This window comes from Mustela putorius, unplaced genomic scaffold, assembly GCF_011764305.1.
Source record: "Mustela putorius furo isolate JIRA1106 unplaced genomic scaffold, ASM1176430v1.1 tig00000083_pilon_pilon_pilon, whole genome shotgun sequence".
Classification (NCBI taxonomy): domain Eukaryota; kingdom Metazoa; phylum Chordata; class Mammalia; order Carnivora; family Mustelidae; genus Mustela; species Mustela putorius.
Genome location: NW_025421273.1, coordinates 44,820,334 through 44,839,108, shown reverse-complemented (window position 1 = coordinate 44,839,108; position 18,775 = coordinate 44,820,334). Strand labels below are relative to the sequence as shown.

General features: G+C 43.6%; 1 protein-coding gene across 15 annotated transcripts in view; it reads left to right on the top strand.

Annotated features, from left to right (window-relative positions):
• The window catches only part of APBB2 (amyloid beta precursor protein binding family B member 2), a 368,036-nt gene that overhangs the window by 147,620 nt on the left and 201,641 nt on the right, over nt 1-18,775 (top strand). The window contains exon 2 of one of the 15 annotated variants that reach the window (XM_045076747.1): nt 1,369-1,547. The exons of the other annotated variants lie outside the window; for them this stretch is intronic. The gene's annotated coding sequence lies outside the window, so the exon portion shown is untranslated. The remainder of the gene's footprint in view (nt 1-1,368; nt 1,548-18,775) is intronic. 15 annotated transcript variants of the gene reach the window in all.

Below are 18,775 nucleotides of genomic sequence, written 5' to 3'. Positions count from 1 at the left end.
TGGCAACTCGAAAGTCGCCAGGCCCCATGGTAGGCTTATCTGTGTGGTGCTTCAGAGGGAAGCAGTAAAAACAGTTGAATGCAGCAATGGTCCTTTACCTGGATATGAAGAACTTCCGCCGTGGTCAAACAAACCTGGTCAGGACTCCTTAAATTGATTTTCAGGGGTGCCTGGGTGGCTCAGTCGGTTAAGCACCTGCCTTCGGCTCAGGTCATGATCCCAGGGTCCCAGGATCGAGCCCCACATTAGGCTCCCTGCTTAGCCAGGAGCCTGCTTCTCCCTCTCCCTCTCTGCCTGCCACTCCCTCTGCTTGTGTGCTCTCTCTGTCAGATAAATAAATCTTTCCCAAAAAATTGATTTTCAGTGATCATTCATGGTTCTCCAGTCCCAGTTTGAGAGGCAGTAGCCTGTAGATCACATAATACTGGAAAACATACTTGGACAGACTCAGTTTTGGGGGAGTGGGGAGGAGCAGGGTTTCTCAGCTCAGCTGGGATGTGCAGAAACACTTGGAATTTGAGTTCCAACCAGGAGCCTGAGAGCAGTGCTCAAGGTCATTAACAGCCAAGTGGGTCTCGTTGCCCAGGACAGGCAGGATATGATGCAGGATCCCAAGAGAGGGGCTTTCTGCTCTGGTTTTAATTGGTTTTCCTGGTGTGGAAGGAAGTCCTGCAGGACTGTCCAGACGCTGGTCATCACAGCTGAGGAGTCCTTGGGGAGTCTCACAGCTTTAGTAATAAGATTCTCTGAATGAGGAGTGCTTGTTGGAGTTGGGGTAGGTGAAAGAAACAAGATTTTAAAAATACTGCTGTTGAGATTTTTCCTTGGTCCACGGGGAAAAAAAACAATCCATTTATTTTAGAAAATGTGTAAACACTGAAAGACACATACACACAAAAAACCCCCAACCGTAACATTTTGCATGCATTTAGTCATTGTATGTGTACGTGTGTGCGTCTGCCCGTTTATATGAAACATTCTCGGGATCATACTGTATGTCTTATTTTGTGACATGCTTTTTGTCACTTAATTCATCATGGAAACTTCTGATATTAGTAAATCTTCTTCTAGGGTGTGATTTGTAACAATCTTACATGTTGTTGCATTGCACGGATATATTGTGATTAACCATCACCCACTGTTGGGCGCCTGGATGGCTCATTCGGTTAAGCAGCTGCCTTCGGCTCAGGTCATGATCTCAGGGTCCTGGGATCGGGCCCCGTTCTCTGTCTTTCTCTCAAATAAAATATTTAAAAACCACCCCAAAACCAAAAAGCAGTCACCCGCTGTTGGGCATTCAGGATGTTTCCAGTCTTTTGATGTCCTCTGGATTAATCATCCCTCATTACTCTTTTTTCTCTTCTTAAGAAATGTCCGGAAGTGAGACTGCTGAGGTCAAGTGTTGCTTGCAGGTTTTACAGACATTGCTGTATACAGACAACTGCCCTCTGGAGAAGTTTAATCTCTTTCCATTCCATCACCCTTGTGCGAGGACTGCACATTTCTTCCTACTCTGGAAACAGAAGGAGACAAAAAAGCACTTTCTGGTACGATAGGTGAAATATGCTATCCTCATTGTTATAAGTGGCATTTCCCTTATGTTTTCCTAATATCGAGGCTTAACTTTTTTTTTTTTTTTTAAATCTGTTCAGTGGCCAAAAATCAGCTCCATGAAATATGTGGGATGCAAATGTGTAAAAACTCAGTTTGTTTTTGTGCAGATAATGTGGCTTGTTTTCATCCTTTGTGGTTTGTCTTGGTTTTAAGCTTTATAGATGGCAGTGGCCAGACGATTTTAAGTAAGATCTGAAACCGAGTCCCTGCACCTAGAAGTCTGGGTTGAAGAGCAGGCAGCCTATGGCTGCTGCAGAGCCGTGATGGGGAGACAAGGGGCCTGAGCTTCAGTCCTGGCCTTGCCAACGAGGGCTAAAGATGTGGACAAGTTATTAGAACCAGTTGCATCTCGTTTCTGACAGCTGCAAATTGAGGAATTGGACTGGGTGATAATTAGGCAATCTCTAGGTTGAAAATTCTGTGGTATTTGTTTTCCAAAGAGAGAACTGCAAACGAGCCTTGGCTGTAAGAAGAACCAAGTCCGAGTCAGAGCAAATATATTCAAAGCCTAGAACTCGGAAAATCTACGGGTAGTGAGGTATTATTTAAGCTTGGATTTTAACTGCTGAAAATACCTGCAGATAGGCCATGCCACAGCTTTTGAAGAAGAGTGATCACATCCAAATAAGTAAAGGTAATTCCACTTTATAATAGCAGTATTAGAAATAAAAGTGCTTTTACAGGATAATGTTTCAGTTTATCTAGTTAGCTTAAACCGTGTGCTAGCAGCCACTTTCTCGAGTAATTGTATGAGTGTTTTGCATAGGAAAAATTTTGAGGAAGCGTTATGAATGTAAGGAAGTACAGGGCCTGACACATAGTAAGTGCTCAATAAATGTATATTGAATGAATGAACAAACTTACTTGAAACTTACTTAGCATTGATGGGGGTTGGGGAATTGCTTGCACATTACAAGTCTTTCCAAATCCTGTTTTTGAACACACTTGGCTCTCTAGCTTTGGTTGTGTTTGGGTAGCTTCTTTCTGCACACGGTGTCCCCTATTGTTTGCACCCTCCTGACACATCCTTCTTACCCATAACTCCTTTGTTTCCTCCTCTGCCGGCAGGGAAGCCGCTCTGAATGCCCTGGTATGTTTCAGGGTCAGTTTCCTTTATTTCCCGTCAAGGCTGAATTACATCTTCCTGGCCTTCCACTTAACCTCCTGTATTATTTTTATTTTCCTGCTGTAACAAACTACTGCAAAAATAGTGACTTAAAACAACTGATATATTGTGTTACCATTTTGGAGACCCGGAGTCTAAAGGGGATTTCCTGGGCCACACAGATGTCTGCTGGGCTGGTTTGGCATGGAGGCTCTAGGAGAAATCACTATCTAGGACTGTCTCAGCTTCTGGAATTTCCTCTATTCCTTGGTCTTGGGCCCCTTTCTCTGTCTCCAGAGTGGAGCGCACCAGGCTCTGCTCACAGTACCTTCATCTCTTCTGTAGTAAAACCTGGTACCTTTTTCTCTTAGAAAGGCCACTGTACTTACAGTTACGTGCCCAGAATATCCAGATCTCCTCCTGGTGGAGACTTTAGTCTTTCTCCCATCTGCAGAGTCCATACTGCCCACCTAAGGTAATTTCCAAGGTTCCAGGGATCAGGATAGGAGTATCTTTGGAGGGGTGGGGAGGGATCAACATTAATTCATTTTACCACACCTTCCTTCTCTCTTCCTGTCTCGGACTTTTCCCTTTTCTAGTTACTGTCAACTATTTGCTCTTATATGAACTCTCTCTCTCTCTCTCACACACACACACACGTGTGTGTGTGTGTGTGTGTGTGTGTGAAGTTACTTCATCTACTTAGAGAATTATTAGTTTCCTCTCAAACAACTAATCTTTGAATTGCTATGCCAAGTACTTTAGGCAAAGGGTAAGACTCCTGTTAATCTGATAAGAGTAAGAGGCAAGGTTTAGTATGAAGGAGGATGTAACGAGATGCCAAATTCCAGGACACTGTTCTGTTGGCAAATCTCTTAATTCTGTTGGAGTAAAGCCTGCTTGTTAGCTACCCAGACTACCTTCCAATTCATGAATTCGCGCTTGGGCTGTTTCTAACCTTATTATTGAATTTTCCCATTGAGTTTTGCCCCCTAAATGAGGTATAATTCACACTTTGTAAAATTCACTCCTTTAAATTATAAAATTCAGTAGCGTTTTGTATATTCACAAAGATACATAATGTCGCCACTGCCTGATTCCAGAACATTTTCACCACACATGTGTATCCGTCTCTCGGAAACTGTGAATCTACTTTGTGTCTCTCGTGTAACATTTTCAAGGTTCATTCATGTTGTGGTCTTATCGCTACTTTGTTCTTTTTGTTGTTGAATCATATTTCATTTTCCATTGTACAGATAAACCAGATGTACACATCTGGTTTTTCTGTTCATTCATGTATGGACATTTAAGTTGTTTTTACTTTTTGGTATCATAAACACTTGCTATGAGCATTCCTGTACAAAGTGTTTTTTTTTTTTTAAAGATATTATTTATTTGAGAGAGAGAGACAGAGAAAGAGCACAAAAGGGGGGGATGGTCAGAGGGAGAAGCAGACTCCCAAGTGAGCAGAGAGCCCACTGCTGGACTTGATCCTGGGACTCCAGGATCGCGTCCTGAGCCAAAGGCAGTTGCTCAGCTGACTAAGCCACCCAGGTGCCTGATGTACAATTTTTTTTTTTTTAAAGATTTTATTTATTTGACAGAAATCACAAGTAGAGAGAGAGGAGGAAGCAGGCTTCCCACTGAGCAGAGAGCCTGATTCGGGGCTTGATCCCGGGAGCCTGGGATCAGGACCTGAGCTGAAGGCAGAGGCTTTAACCCAGTGAGCCACCCAGGCGCCCCCTGATGTACAAATTTTTGAGTGCACAAATGTTTTCCTTCCTTTGGGATAATATACGGGAGCAGAATTGCTGGGTCATATGGTAACTCTATTTTAACTTTGTGAGGAACTGCCAAACCAAACTATTTTACAAAGTAGCTAGACACTTTTACAGACCCACTAATAATGGATGGGGGTTCCACTTTTTTGACACCCTTACCACACTTTTTATCTGTCTTTTTGATTCTAGCTGTCCTAGTGGGTGTGAGGTGGTATCTCAATCTGGGTTTGACTTGCCTTTTCCTAGTGATTTATGATGGCGAGCATCTTTGAAATCTTTGTTCATTTTTAACTTGGGTTATTTATTCTTTACCCTTAAACAATTTATAAAAATTTTCTCCTGTGGGCTATATATATATATATATTTTAAAGATTTTTATTTATTCGACAGATCACAAGTAGGCAGAGAGAGAGAGAGGAGGAAGCAGGCTCCCCAATGAGCAGAGAGCCCGATGCGGGGCTCGATCCAAGGACCCTGGGATCAGGACCCTAGCTGAAGGCTGAGGCTTTAACCCACTGAGCCACCCAGGTGCCCCACTATGGGCTATATTTTTACGTTATTGATAGTGTCCTTTGAAGCATGAAAGTTTTGCATTTTGATGCAGTTCAGTTTATCTGTTTTTGCTGTTGTTGTTGTTTGTACTTTTGACGTCCTATCTAAGGAACCAACACCTGATCAATTTATAATTTCAGTGCTTGCCTTTAGGTGTTTGAGTCACCGAGTCAGTATGTTCTGAAGCAGTGGTTTGCTTCGTTCTTTTGCGTCTGTGTATCTCCTTGTCCCAGTACTGTTTGTTGAAAAAATCTTCTTCCCCTTCCTAGAATATGTTTTTCATTTTCTGCAGAGAAGCCAGATGGGTTTTGATAGGCATTATGTTTAATTTTGGGAGGTATTGCCATCTTAATAGTATTACCTTCCAAATCCATATACATGGATATCTTTTCATTTCCTTAGGTCTCCTTTAATTTCTTTCAGTGATGTGTTGTAGCTTTCAGTATACAAGTCTTAACACTTCCTAAATTTTATTTTTAAGCATTCTTTTTGATGTTATTATAAATAGTTGTTTCCTTAATTTCATTTTCAGATTATTCTTTGCTAGTATGTGGAAATAGAATTGATTTGTGTGCATGTAGGTATGTGTGCGTGTACGCTCTGTACATAATATACTGTGTGTGTGTGTGTGTGTGTGTGTGTGTGTGTGTTTTCTTTCCTTCCTGTACTCTTGGAATTTCTAGTAGATTTCTTTAAATTCACCTGCTGCCCTTTTTTGCTCTCCTGTTTTTGCTTTCTTCAATTGCTTAAATATAAAGCCTCTTTTGGATTGTCTACTATTTTTAGCTCTTGGATGCAGATTTTGCCATTTACATTGGCCATCTCTTTTTTCCTTGTTTCGTCCTAAACTTTGACACTGAGGGCTCATTAATGGGGGTTGTTTGCTGTGGGAATTCAGTGTGAATAGGAATGTGGAAATCCAGAGCATTTTCTCATTTCCTCAGTTAGTGCTCCGTGTGTATCATTGCTTCCAGACGAGTTTTTGTATTATTTTCTGGGCCAGGAAATCTGATACTACATGGATGTTACTAATTTAGATACCATACCTCCATGTGAGAGTCATCTTGTGATTTTGATTTTATATTGGTGAGGCTGTTAAAATTTTGTTTATTTCCTCTCTCCTTCTCTCCCTTCTCCCTTTCCTCCCCTCCCCCTCCCTCCTCCTTTCTTCCTTCTGTCCTTCCTTCCTTCCTCATCCCTAAGCAAAAGCTTCCTTGCAAAGCCTAGGGGATGGAGAATGGATATTTTCTGGACTTGGTTTTACTGAGGGCAGCCCCTTGTGACGGCCAGCATAGACAGATAGCTCAGCTCCGGCTAGCCAGTTTCATGGGCCTCTGGACTGTGTGTCCCTTTCTTCTCCGTAGGTCATCAGAATCTCTGACATTAAGGTCCTCCCGTGCTCTGATATCCTTCTGTGTCTTCAAGCTTTAACTGTCTTTACTGACTTTGAATTCTGTCTTCAGTTTTAGCCCAGGGATTTCCTTCTCATGATTTTGACTTTTCTTCGTTTAAAAAAAAAAAAAGCTGTTCTATCTTATTCAGGTGTTCTGTATGTTTGGAACAGGCAGAGTCCGTCTTTGTCATCTTGACTCACCATATGGACTAGCACAGACCGATTACAGGATTTTAAGACCTTGGAATCACCAGGTTGCAATCTCTGATTTCCAGAGAACCTTAAGCGTAACTAAGTGTTAAGTAAATATTAATTTAGTGAACCAGTGTTCTGCAAAGACCCTTGTACCTGAATGAACCCGGGTGTGGAGTGTGGTGAAGTACAGTGTCACCCACAAGCACCAGACCCCTTGCAGAGCACCACTTCCTGGACATGTCTCGGCATCGGTGAGCTAGGTTCGAGATTTTATGCACTATGTGAACCAAAGCTCTGAAATTGCTAATGGGAGGCCTATCTACTGTCTCTGTTTTTCAGTCCTTATCAAATAGAGCTTGTTTTCATGTCTGGTAAATAGGGTTTGATCTTGATGGTGACAGTCATAAAGAAAGGTGATGTCTCTGTCACTCTGGAGAGAGAAATCAAGGTTCAACTGTCCAAATTAAAATCCTTTCTCTGTAACTTTTTACTTTTTTTTTTTTTTTTAAATTCCCTCTGTGGTCTGCTTCTTCTCCGGTGGAGAGTTGAAGTGTTACAGCAAAATGTATTTCATCATGGTCATAAAAAAATTTTCTCTTCCCATGGATGCTCTGGGTCCAACCTCTCCCTTCAAGAACAAAAGAAAAAGCAAGGGCGCCTGGGTGGCCCAGTGGGTTAAGCCTCTGCCTTCGGCTCAGGTCATGATCTCAGGGACCTGAGATTGAGCCCCGCATCGGGCTCTCTGCTCAGCGGGGAGCCTGCTTCCCCCCCGCCCCCCCGCCTACCTCTCTGCCTACTTGTGATCTCTCTCTCTCTGTCAAATAAATGAATAAAATCTTAAAAAAAAAAAAAAAGAAGAAAAGAAAAGTAAAAGCAGAACTGAGAGGCCCTGAGTCAAGTCTTCAGTCATAGGAAGGAACATCCGGGAATGAAGTCTGTTTGGTGTCTGCTTTTGCTGTGGAATGAGCCTCGAAGATGTGGCAGAACAGTCCTTGGAGGGAACAAAGTGTGGCTTCCCTTTTTATTTTCCATAGACCAGCTTTCTTGTACCCGGGGAACCTTTTTGAAAAGCAGCGGGTATCTGTAAACCTCATGTCCGGCTTTTTTGGGACAACAGCTCCAGGGGCTTCCAAACCACATTTGTCCTACATCTCATAAGAAGCTTCGGGTGGTGGGATGGATTAGCCTTCTGTGTATGTGGGTAGGTGTTGACTCGGAGAGAAATGAGAAAAGTGTGTTGTCCTCTGGGGAAGTGGCCAGAGGACTTCCTGCCAAGAGAGTAATTGAGAAGAAATGTTCCATCCAGATTTCAGGGGCTGGAGACCATCATCTGGGAACAGCCTCTGGAAAGGGAAAAAGAGAAATATGCAACTTTATGGGGGCAGTTTTGAAAACAAAGTAGATAAAGTTATTTTTCCAGGTTTTCTGGACACTTGTTCATTTATGCAAATCTAATACTGTTCTTGGGGGAAGTGACCTCTGATGACCTGAATGAAGGCCACAAAAATCCTTGCAAGATGGAACCCATAGAATTCTGAAAGGAATGACTTGGCATATTTCAGAATCACCAGGTAGGTTAGTTCGTTGTTAACTTCCGTACCTTATAAACTTTCTTGAATGAGCACATGCACACATGTGTGTGTTTATGGAGAGAGGGATAGAAACAGAAAAAAGCAAGCATGCATATTCTATAGAGAATGCTTTGTTGAACCATATCTAGACTTTTAAGTCATTTTCTTCCTTTCAGTTTTATGGAAAATACATAAGCCTGTGGAATTACATTTGTCTTTTCCTTAGAATTCTCTCTCAGGAGTATCCAATCATGGGAAGTGTTGATCCCCATCTCCAAGGGTACAAGAAAATTCCCGAAATAGCATAAGTTGCAAATTGCTTACTTGGAACTCAATACCAATAAGTCCAACATGACTTGGCTAAGTCGTGCGTACCTGCTACCATTCTAGCCTTGCGACTGGGGCTCACCTAGGGGTAAAGAGGATTTCCTGGTGTTTTTGAATGTCAGGAGATAGAAACCTTTCGTTTTTGAAACCCATGTCTTTTCCACTGAGGGTCCAGTTTAATCAAGGCTTAAAATAATGCTTCCCCTTTCTCTGGTTGAGGGACAAGGTGGTGTTAAGGCTGGAGGGGTGATCAGAGCAGACAGATTGATACCATATCTGCTGTACTTTTAATGTTGTGCTTGCTCCTCTGGAGGACTAAAAAGAGTTACATCTTGTCCTCAAAGAGTTGATGTTTTCATATGTAGACAGGACCAAAGGTGGCAACAATGATTAGAATCAAATCATGTTGGTGTAGCAGCTCAAAGGAGGGGAAGGCCGGTAATCTGTGTGATCAGTGAAATTCAAGGGCTTAAACCCAAATGTTGAGAGCTCCGCCCTCCAGTAGGACAAGGGTCTGGGAGTAGATGGGATTCATTCAGATTGCAGAGCTAAAAGAGCCACTCTAGGGTTGCAGGTGCCGTGGGTAGTACTCGAGGCGCACCTGGGGTTGGGGGGTTGTGGAGGGACCTGTGGAAACGGGGCTGCATGGGAAAAATATATCCGAGCGAAAACAAAGAGCCTGTTCATGCTGATAAGCTATTGACATTACTAACTACGGTGTTGTTAATAATGGAACTCTTTCAAGCCTGACGTTGTTCTGAGCACTTAGCGTGTATTCTCCCAATCCTCCTGGCGGCTGTCTATGACATGGGAGCTTCTGGTATCACTCTGTTACAGATGAGGACACTGAGGCACAGGAGATGAGGAACTTTTTTCAGGCTACCCCATAAGCGGTGTAGTTGGGATTTGAGCCCAGACTGTGTGGCTGCAGGCTCTGTGCTCCAGACCACTCGGCCGCCTGCATCAGCAGCCCTGAGAGGAGTCGGAAGGGGTTACAAGCAAGAGAAGCTTGGGAGAGAGAGGAGAGTCCCAGGTCAGGGATTGCGGGGGCGCAGGTTCTGGGGGGTTACAGCATCTCTATGGTGGCTACTTCGAGGAGTTAGTGACTACTGGGTCCCAGAAGCAGATGGCAGAATGGTCCAGAGCCTTTCTGTGTGCTGGGCTGTGGGGACAGATCAGTGGGCTAAGGTAGGTAAGGGGCCTGCTTCCCTGGAGCTTTGCTTCGTTTGAGTGATGGAGGGAGACAAGAAGAAAGCCACCGAGACAGAGGAGATAATCACGGATTGTGGGGCCGGCTGTTGAGGACTCAGCAGGATGATGGAGAGTTACTGGGCAGGGCCCCCATGACGTCGGTGGCACAGGGAGGATGTCCTTGAGGAAGTGCTGTTTGATGTGTGATGGGAAGCCTGGGAAAAGCCCAGCCCTGTAGAACTGAGGAAAGCTCATTCATTGCAGTCTGTGATAATAGGGACAGTTAAAGGAATGGAAAGGACACCAGAATGTTCAGAGCGTACCAGGCATGGGGTAGAGTTTCCAGGAAAGCATTTAAGGTCCTGATAAAGGCTTGGTGAAAGATGGGGCTGGGGTTGGGGAAGGAGGCTGGGCTCCTTGGAGTCTTGGTAGGGGGTTTTGATAATTTCTGAATAGCAGTGGGAAGCCATTGAATGTTAAGTAGGGAGGGTGATCCCATGGGAGATCCAGGGTGCTGAAGAGATGCACCTGTTTGGTCATGCAGGCTCAGGGGAGGTGGATGAGAGAAAAGGGAAAACGGAGTGGGGAATATACAGGCCGGATGCGTCACCCCCATCTTTAACATTTATATCACAGCTGACGTGGCCTGCCTTCCTAGCGAAAGGTGAAACTCACCTCAGGTAGAACTTTGTAGAATCCATTCAGGTTCTGACGGGGATTCACAGCACCAAGACTTCACACCACCTTTTCCCTACCTGACTGTCAATTTTTATCTGTTCAGATGCAGAGGGGAAAGACCAGAGTACAGAAACCTGAAGATTAACCAGTTTTTGTTTCGTTTTGTAGGTATTGGAATTTGTAACACATTACTTTCTATGTAGTAGATGCTTTTTGAGTTGGGGGAGCAAAAAACACTTTGGAAGTACTGTAATTATCTTGTCTGCTTATTGGATGACTTTCTTATTCTCAAGACAGTGACTCAAAAGAGAGACGAATAATTGCCCACTCAGGCCCTCTGTCCTGCTCCATGTTTGCTAACAGACTCAGCATTTACTTCAGAGCGGGGTGGTGATCAGCCTTAGTTAGTAGCTGTGATGCTCCCAGCCAACCTATCAGTCCTGACCACTGACTTCCCAGGATTCTTCGCAGCTAGTGCAGTCATATGACCTGGTTCTGGTTGGTGGGGGGGGACACTTCTGAGACTAAGTCCACTGGGGTGTGGGGTGGAGTTTCCAGGAAAGCATTTAAGGTCCTGATAAAACCTGACCCATGAGCCTGTCAGTGCCCTCACTTGCTTTCCTCTACATTCTGCCGTGAATACCGATACTCTCTGAATGCACAGCAGCCCTTATGTCACCATGAGGTTATAAGTGTGAAGGAAAATCTGAGAACATCACCAGGATACCTGCTCTGACATTGTTCCTGTTGCACTGACACCAGCAGCCTTGAACCTCCCAATGACTTCCTGTTTATTGACTTTCCTGTTAGTTAGGTTTTCTGATGCTTGCAGCTGAATGCAATGATAGCTGAAGCAAACGTGAAGATACAGATGTTATGAGCTTTTCCCCGTATGCTGTGATTGCCTCCTAACTGTTCCTTGATATTCAGTATGACCTTTAGCTTGTGTGAAAACCGGCTCTGAGAAGGACATTCTAACTTTTATTAAAAGTTGTTCACAGTTGAAAGCAATGAGTTGTGGACTTAGAAATGTAATTTTCAAAATAAATGAACTCGCCTGCACAAACCTGCTGTAGCAAGTACCGTGGAGCCATGCTTCATGGCCGGTATCTTCCTTATGGCCTTTTTTATGATCGTCTGAGTCCGTGTTCTGGGGAACTACATTGTATATATTTATGGCTTCGTAGGAAGCTATCGCAGTACTTGAGGTAATAGCACAAATAGTCTGATTTCTTAAAAATGTGAAGCTCCAACAGGCTTTATTGGATTTCAGGGTAATGGGATTATTAAATTTTCTACTTCTTTTCAAACTTTTTACAGCTAAGTTCCACCCTGGGGATTTCAAGAAATCTGGGGGCTAGTTCTGTACTTTTATAGAAAATAATTTATCATGGGATTCTGCATTGTTGAAAATAGAGGGGGGTTGGAAATAATAATCCAAGTTAGGGTTTTCATTTTCACTGTCTGGGACTTCGTGCAAATACTCAGTGCATCGTTTTCCATGTGGAAGGGAGAAGTAGTGTTAGGAGGCCACCAGGGTGGCTCAGTAGGTTGAGCATCCGACTCTCGGTTTCTGCTCAGGTCACGATCTTGGGGTTGTGGGATTGAGCCCTACATCAGGCTCCACACTCAGGAGTCTGCTTGAGATTCTCTCTCCCCCTTTTTGTTCCCCCCTTTCTCTCAAGTAATAAATAAATCTTTAAACACAAAACAAAACAGGTGGTGCTATCTTGTGTATTATGAGATACTTTAAGGTCTAAAAGCAAAATTGTCTTCTAAGCTGTTAGGAAAAAAGGAATTATAAGTCCCAGCGCCGTCAAAATAATAAAGAGAGATTGTAGACATCATCTAGTAAAATGACACTTTCTTTGTAACCTTGGAGCTTAGACCTAAAGCAATTTCAGTCATCTGTGTATAAAATAAAAATATATATGGCTGACCTGTGCATCCTCTTCTTCGTTAATGAAAGATTATTATTCCAAAGGAACCAGGAAGCAATGTGTGACCCCAAGGACCCCTCAGAAGAAGGCCGCAAAAGCCTTTTGTTCTGACTGCTGGAGTCATGAGAGGATAAAGGTTAGTTCTTTGAGGTAGATCAGAAAGATGGCTATTGGGCAGGTAAGGGCAGGGCCACAAAGCCTGCTAGTTGTATTAACACCTTTAGTGCTGTCCACTGGAAGTCTTGATCATGGTGACTTGGGTAGGATCAGTGTTTGGGCTCATCCAGGAGAGATAGTAAGGGTTCAACAGGCCCTGATGGGACATCTCAGGCAGAGCAAGTGACTGAGGCGTATGAATGGGAAGCTTTCAGTAGGTTCAGTAAAGAGTGTGGAGCCCAGTCTGGTGTGCCCGTGGGGGTCAGGTGATGTGGAAAGGGCTTATGTCCATACAGACTAGAGGCAAGTTGGGCCTAGTTTGGACTTGCACATGGAGTATCTTGAGAGCATATTGATGGAATGGGGGTTTTTTCTTTTTTAGCCAGTGGGGAGCTCTTAAAAGAGTCACTTTGATGATGATGACAGCTTATACATATCACATCAAATGTACCATATTCACCTAATCCCTGCAGCAAGGCTTTGATGTGGTTACCCTCATTATGCCCGTTTTACAGGTGACAAAACTGAGACACAGAGGTTAGGTGACTTACCCAGAGACACTCAAAGGAGATGATGGAGACGGAATTCAAACCCAGGCACTCTGGCCTTAGGGTCCCACTTTTAATGGTCTGGGACGTGGCATGGTGGCGAGAAAGGTGGTGAATTCTCTTGGAAGGACATATCTGTAGAAGTGTGCAGGAGGCTGCAGTGAGGGCAGACGGGTGGTCAGGAGGAAGGCTGCAGGCCTCCATGAGAATTTGTAGAACCGTGGCTTAGGCACTGCCAGTGGCAATGAAGGGAGGAGAATTCAGATGCCCGTAGCTCCTGAGCCATGGGTCGCCGGTGCCAGATCCCCAAATGGACACAGGGGCTGGGGCAGGACGACATCAGAAGTGGCTAGGATCTTGCTTGATGTCTGCCTCACTGAACCAGGGTGCCTGAGAAGGAGACTTTGTGGGAGGGTGAGGATTTCTTTTTCCATAGCCCAGTTTTCTCAGTGTGACCAACTAGGGTAGCGGTTCTTAACCTGGAAAAACTGTCTTCAAGAAAGAGCCATGTAAGTGTGTCCAAAATATTTCTGAGTTTATGGACCCTCGCAAGCTCATCTGTCAGCGTGATCTTGGGCCCGTGATAGGTCTAAACAGGTTTTTAAGACAGTTCTGAGGCGGCGCGTCCTTTTCCCAGCTTGACAATAGCAGGTGGGCGCGCAGGCGAGGTGACGGGTGTTGTAGTTCTGGCTTCGGGGCCGCCTTTGTTCCAGCTTCCCTGGCAGCCACGTGGCCTTCCGCTTTCCCGGCAGTCCTTGCGTTCTGACCGGGAGGGCTGATGGCGGCCAGAGATAGAGGCCTTGATGTGTGTGTGTGAATGCGCATCCTGTGTGGAGAGGAACGCCCTGTTCCTCCGCGGCCTCGGCCCGCGGGTCAGGGCTGAGCCCTTTTCTTTCCTCTTGCTGCCTTTCTGAGGAGAGCGTTTCTGGGCGGCCCGTCTTCCCTGATGCCTCTCCCTGGAGGCCCTGGGCCAAAGGGCCGAGAAGGAAGGTTGTCCCAATAAGATCAGTCACTGACCCTCTTGTGGGAAAAAAAAAAAAAAAGTCCTAAAGCAGAGGAGGGAACACAGAGATTGTACTTCAGGATTATGTTCATTATCATCTGTGGCCTGGGACGGTTGCCTGTTTTTCTCCTTCCTTCCTCCGGCCCTCCTTCCTTTCATCGTTGCTTTGCCCACCCGCCCTCCTTCCTTTTTTTCTTATCAGAGGAGTTGGGAATCATGCAGGGTCAGTAAATGGGACTACACCTATTTTTATCTTTTTTCCACCTACTTTTATCATCGATGATGCTTTTCCATCTTGATTTCTCTGGGGAAGGTAACACTGGCAATCCCGGAAGCGCTGGCTGCTTGTGGCATTTAGATAACCATCCTCTTGGGGGGTATGGCTACGTGAGGAAGATGCGGAACTAGCAGGCTTGGCTGTCCCCTCAAGCCCCTTAAAACACAGTGGAGAGAAAATATGCAGATGTGGATTCTGGTTCTGGTTCAAGTCACTAGCAGGATGTCCACGCACGAGTTCTCAAATCGCTCCTTCGTAAAAACAGGGGTGGTAGGATTTGCCTCAGAAGGGTGTTAGCTCACACATGAGACAGCATGTCCGGGAGGCACCGAGCACTTGCTTCCCTTATCTCCCTGTTCTCATCTAATTGATAGTTTCTGGATTGTACCTCAGGATGATCCCAGAAATCCTAGAGGAAGAAGGGGGAATCTAAAAATTATCTGAAACCACTCTAGCTATGTTTATTCCATTTCTGCCTCGGGACAGGCAGAAATAAATATTTTTATGTCATAGAGGAGAGAACTGAAGTTCAGAGAAACCGAAAACAGAGTAGCTTTACCACCAACTGCCTGGTGTGTACCTGCGGGCACTTACTCAGTACCTTGCTGCCTGTTACTTCTGTGCCATGAGGACAGTAATAGTTCCGTAACTCACTGTGTGGTTATAAGGATTGGAATGGTTAATATGCATGAAGTCTTTCTTTCTTTCTTTTTTTTTTAAATGTATGAAGTCTTAAGACAATGTCTGGTAAGTAGTCAATGTGATGTAAATGTTAGAGATTATTATTGAGAAAATTGCCCAGTGACTCCAAGCCACTACATGGCCAAATCAGGATTGATTCATATGCATTATGTGTTGAAATGAGATTTCACTGTAATTTTTGAAGACTAGAGTGGATTTGGTTTTCATGAAGAAGGATTAGGGAAGTGGTATGAGAAGCATCAGGCAAAGTCCCAATAAGAGAAGAGGAAGGATTTCAAGAATGCAGGGAGAAGAGGAGAGATCCCGAGGTAATGAGGCAGGTCAGAAGGGAAGTTCATTGTTGGCTTTTGTGATGTGACTAGAGAGAAGCCATTCCCTAATTGCTGGGTTGTGACACTCACCTCCTGGAACCAGTCGGGGACGGACTGGTCATCTCTGCAAATAGGATCTTTGGAGGCTCTGTTCCGCCAGCCCCATCCCTCTTTCTGCTTTCTGGGAGAGGCAGTAGAGTAGAATGCGAAAGATTCTGGAATCGTAGACTGGGTGTGGAGCTTGGGCCCTGCTGCTTATTAGCTGTCTGATGTTCTGCAAGTTTCTTAACTTGGTTGTAAAAGGAGAATAATAGTGCCTGTCTCTTAGGGCTTGTCAGACCCGAGAGACGTTGTGCACACTATTTATGTTTATTTAGCTCAGAGGAAACCCTCAACAATAGTTACTTAATGCTATCCAGGGCTAAATATTATCCCCTGGCTTTTGGTTGAAAATTCAGGCATAGTAAGCATTATGGCTGACGAGGGGACATTTGGGGGCAGTGTCCTTTCTTGGCTGAATCCCAGTCAAGACCATAAAAGATTCCTGGCTCCTATCATCTCAATCAAAAATCTGGCATGGAATTTTGAGTTGCTTTTGTGGTATACTTTTATCTGTTTCTCCTTTTCCTCAAGAAAGTGTTTTAGAGCTTAGAGAATAGATGTGGACATAGTCTTCTTCTCTTAGGTTCAGAACACCCGGACCCTCCTTTTCCTTCCCTCCGACTTTTGATTCGCATCAGTACTGCACAGTGGGACTTTTATATGTGGCAATGAAACAAAATTCCATTCTAAACTAACGATTTTGTACTTGCAGTCTTTGCTATAGAGCTTTTTCTCTTTATCACATTTGTCGTTATTACCAAGATAGGATAGGGGAAGGAAGAATGGCTTTCTCTAGGAAAATTAAAAGGTGACAAGTGAAATAGGTTTGTTAGACTCACTAATCAAGAAGTCCAATATCCTCTGTCCTGACTCCCTGTCCAGTGCTCTTTCAACAAGGCCATGTTACCCCACAGCCTTCTCTTCTGCCTCTGTTAAAAGGGTCTGACAGGATGTTCTTTGCTATCTAGAAGGCTCTTGCCCTAGGGATGGCTTCCCTTTCTGGTCTAGGCTTCACCAAATGACCTGCATCAGCTTTGAGGGGAACTTGAAATCCTTTCTCCAGAAACTCAGGCATTCTACTTCAAATGAAATCATTTTCCTTAGCCAATTTAACAAGATCCTTACTCTTTCGTTTCCCTTAATTATCTTGTTTAAAAAAAAAAAAAAAAGGAACTGGAGAAGACCATCTGTTTTATGAGGCAGTTCATCTCGTATGTTTTCTCTAATAGATCTATGAAGGCCCAGTGAAGCAAATTAAGGCTTCCTCTCGTTCTTGTTTGGGATTGTTCTGTTTGGTGCGTTTGCGTCACTGCCGTCGGCATTTCCCGGTTGTATATTTGGGACGTCTCGGAGTGCAGATTTTATGAAAAGATGTTATCTTTGTTCCATGAATTGCAGGCCCTGTGAGCCATTTTCAATACAGTGCCCAACTATCGCAACAAGGTTCTTTGCTTTTTTAATCCCTTCCTCTCACCGCGAGAAGTCCTATTAACATGTTTTCGGAGCTACAGAGTAAAATCTGTCAAATATAGCATGGGAGGCAGATGGGTGGTTGCTGTCTTCCTTTTCACAAACTCTAAACCTAGTCTTCCTTAGGAAAACTCAGCCTTATCACCTATTACGCCAGAGGCTTCCTTTATGAAGAGAAGACGTTCATGGTGAGGGTTGGGGGACAGGGAGCTGGGGCACGCTTCTTTCTTACTTTCTTTCTTCTAGAAACATAGTATGTATATAGATAGTTTCATGTACAAACTTTCTTCCACGTTGAAAACAACTCTTTGCTCTGAATATGAAAATACTTCGTACTCATTATAAAAGAATTTACACGAGTCAGCAGCATATAAAGCATTGGAAGACATTTTTCAAAATCCTGCCACCCAGAGATTACTGCTGTTAAGATTTTAGTGAAGATTTCTATACATTCCTTTATGGGGTATTTCTTGAATGTCTGCCACACACCAGACACTGGGAATATACTGATGAATGAGGTCGATGGGGTCCCGGCTCTCATAGAGCTTTCCAAATAAGGGAGAGAACGGTAGTAAAGAGACTATGTAAATTATATGTAAATTTTCTAATTGAGATGCGTACTGTTCTTTCATGTCTTCTATAATTTTGAAAATAATCTTTTACCCTCTTTTGAAATAGTAGATCATATTTTAACTTTTTTTTAAGCATGTGTTTTAGGCATGTTTTCGTTGTAAGGATATCACTCTGTTCCATATTTTCTCTTTTCATAGTAAGCTTATGGGATATGATATAGTTAGTATTCTGTACTTTTATAAGATTTCATATAAGTGCAGAACATTAGCAAGATTACATCTCATACAAACATAAAAAAAGGAACAGAGTAATCTCTAGATAATAGAGATGAGTCTGGAACATCTTTAGATAATCGGTGTCAAAGATGAGGGCCATGTGAGAAGGACTTAGAAGCCAACCTGGATGCCCCCAGATGGGACAGTCTGAGATTAAAAAATAAGAGTTGCAAGTATGTTTAAATCCATGATGTCTGATGATACCAAAAAAAATTGATTACCGCCTAGGGTTAATGGGACACTAGTTCGTTATCTTGAAAGTAGTCAGGAAAGAATCACATATTTATCCTGCCTTTCTTATATGAACTGACCACTAGGGAACCACATAGTAGACGATGGGAGGCATCGTCTAAAATTTTTCTGCTCAAAAAAATGGAAATGAAATGGGAGAATCAGAGTATTGTCACTTTGCAACCCCCATTGATTTAATGGAACCAGACTGTGAGTGACAATGGCTGCAAACATTAGAAACCAGTGAAAAACAGATATTATGTACTTCCTGGTGAAATTATAAAAAAAAAAAAAAAGACAAGATTTAACTATATTGACCAAGGTTGTACAGTGAGGTAATGAAATCATAAAGAAAATCAAGGAAGTGATTACCATAAATTCAGGGCTCTGGCGGGGTGGTGGTGGTAGAAAAGTCTGTTTCTTGATCTGGGCAGTAGTTATCAGAGTGTTTTGTTTATAACAACTAGTAAGTTGCTTGTTTTGTATGATTTTCTAAATCTGTGTTTTATGTTACCACAGATTTTTAAAAAAAAATTAATGTAAGAGTGATGCTCTACGTGCTACCTTTTTTTTTTTTTAAAGATTTTATTTATTTATTTGTCAGAGAGAGAGAGCGTACACACAAGCAGGCAGAGTGGCAGGCAGAGGCAGTAAGAGAAGCCGGCTCCCTGCCGAGCAAGGAGCCGGATGTGGGACTCGATAGCCAGGACCCTGGGATCATGACCTGAGCCGAAGGCAGCAGCTTAACCAACAGGCGTCTCTCTACATGCTACCTTTACT